A 2,714-nucleotide genomic window follows, 5' to 3' on the forward strand; every position below is an offset into this window, starting at 1 on the left:
TATTTAGAAAAAGGAAAAAAATAAAGAAGTAGTTTATATATAGTTGATCTAGCTAGTTGATTTAATAAACTAATTTATTTTACTATATATAGACGTAGTTTGTTTTAGTAAATACTACTTATTTATTTATAGTAAGTGCTTAGTAGTTGAACTAGATAGTTGATTTAATTAATAAAACTACTTTTATTTAACTATATATAGAAGTAGTTCCCGCATCGACATCGGTGATGCCTATCCCGCATCCTCGTCGTCGTCGACTCGGCGGTGGAGGCCTCCTTGATCAGGGCCATGTTCGGGACTGGGCTCCGCCGGGCTGGTATTGGGAGGTGCTACCTTCCGGGGGACGTAGGTTGATGAGGAGGTAGCCCGTTGTTGACCCGATCCTTGTTTGGTGGCGGTCGCGTGGGCCAGTGATGGTGGTGAGGCATCCGGACACCACGGAGGTGGTACGTCACCGTGTCAATACCTGGCAGGTTCTTCAGGGATCTCAGGGATCTCACTGGAGCTATGATCCTGTGATGGTTCCTTATCTTTGGGTGTCCACCGCCTGCGTCGATACCCGTCGGGCGCTACGGTTCTAGTTGTATTAGGGATAATATTCGACGATGTACGGACACCAAGAGATAATGTACTTTTGCTTATAATTATTGAATGCATGCTAATTTGAATACTATACTTTATTTTATGATTTTGTTTTGCTTATTTTATGATTTGGTTTTGCTTATTGAATGCTCATATTGGATAAGTTCTCCTTCATTCCCGTGTGCTAGACAATTTGATATAATAATGCATTCGGGAATGAAAGGAGGAGCTACGTACATCAATCATCGATAGTCAACCCGTGATTAATAATAATGATCTAGTTTAATATTTGAATTATGAACGTAGGCCAGAAATGTCGTACTCATCGGACGACGAAAACCGCCCGGGGGAGTGCGACTGGTGCCACGACAACCGAGGTATCTGCGATAGGTTCATTGAGCTGGACGAAGATCGTCGCTTCAGCATTAAGCTCGAGGAGACCTTCGATGTTCATACGGTACGCAACCGACGGTAATAGTTTTTTTTCATAATTACTCATGACTTCAACTATTTTAATCATGAAAATATTTTTTATCTTTTCCAATTCGACTAGCTTATCCCATGCTTTGCAAGACGCTATGTCTTGGAGAGGATGGGTTTTGAAGACCATGAAAGTTTCGAAACCAAAAAAATTATCCTAAGTACCCATCATGGTGTGGATTTTCAAGTAAAGCTGTACAATGCTCAGAGTGTAACCCATTTTGGTTGCAAAAATTGGGAAGCACTTTGCAAGATGTATGGTTTTGATGAGGGTATGCTTGTTACCATGGATCTTGGTGATCCTACAATCGAGCAAGAGAGACCTACGATTTTTGTCAAAGTGGATACACCTCCAATTCTTCCCCCACGTGAGGTTAACATAGTTATTAAGTAATTTATATTGTTTATTTCAAAATAGTTGACAACTTATTCTCCATTGACAGCTTATTTTCATTCTTCAAAGAATGTGCGGAAGATGGTAGACAGAACCTACTACATCGAAGGCTCCGAACTAACTTATCAGGAGAAAAATCATCTGGTCGCATTTTGTACTGATCTTGAGAATTACAATGTCTACAATCGAACTCCTCAACATTATGGTCAATACGTGCCACTAGTGCACGTGTTGAACTACGGTAACTACCATGGAGATACCCTGGTAAGATTTTTTACTATTACGACATCCGTGCATCTTTTTGCACACTTCTAAAACTAGTACATCATATCATTGCTAACTACGAAGTTATTACTATGTTTTTCAACAGATAATCCCGAATGATTGTGTGCCTCATCTGATGTATACACACGGTAGCCTTCAAGTTTTGAACATACAACCAGGTCTTCCTACGAATCTGAACTGTCCATACCGGGTTTCTAATAGAAGTGGAGACATGACAATCAAAGAATGGAAAAAATGTATGGACAGTCGGAAGGAGCTTCTTGGAAGCAACGTTCAGCGAAGGGCACAAATTGGAGACAGGATGATCGCCATTCTTCATAATGGAGAGTCAGGGTCTATATTGTTTTATGCTATTTTACCTTAAGAGTGTTTAGGTCCTACCTGATACTGATGATCATGTGTTAAGAACAATTATGTAGGGTTGGGTTCGATGACTATGAGGATGATGTTCGTATGATTTATTATTAATAACGAGTAGAAGTTGTATGATGATGCATGATTAGTAGGACGAGTACTTGTTATTATATATGCTGATGTATGCGAGCATGCATGAGTTATTATATCAGCGGGTAAAATGAACATATATAGCAGCAGCGTTGGTAAACCAAGGACGAAGATATAAGAGAGGACACTTCTCTCTATTAGCTAGCTAATATAACAACCTAAAAATAACCCCCAAAACCCCTAAAGCAGCCACTTTCCCAAAAAAAAACATGGACTTTTGGTCCCGGTTGGTGCCACCAACCGGGACCAAAGGCCCCCTGACTGGGCTCGGCGCACAGAGTCACGTGGAGGTACATTAGTCCCGGTTCTTGTTTGAACCGGGACTAATGGGTGGAGGTATTAGTAACGGCCCGTTAGTCCCGGTTCATGAACCGGGACTAAAGGCCCTCACGAACCGGGACTATTAGGTGTTTTTCTACTAGTGTAAGATCCATATATCAAAAGTGCACACGGTACAAAGAAGAACAAA

The sequence above is a fragment of the Triticum aestivum genome, unplaced genomic scaffold (genome assembly GCF_018294505.1).
Source record: "Triticum aestivum cultivar Chinese Spring unplaced genomic scaffold, IWGSC CS RefSeq v2.1 scaffold60258, whole genome shotgun sequence".
In the NCBI taxonomy this organism is placed as follows: domain Eukaryota; kingdom Viridiplantae; phylum Streptophyta; class Magnoliopsida; order Poales; family Poaceae; genus Triticum; species Triticum aestivum.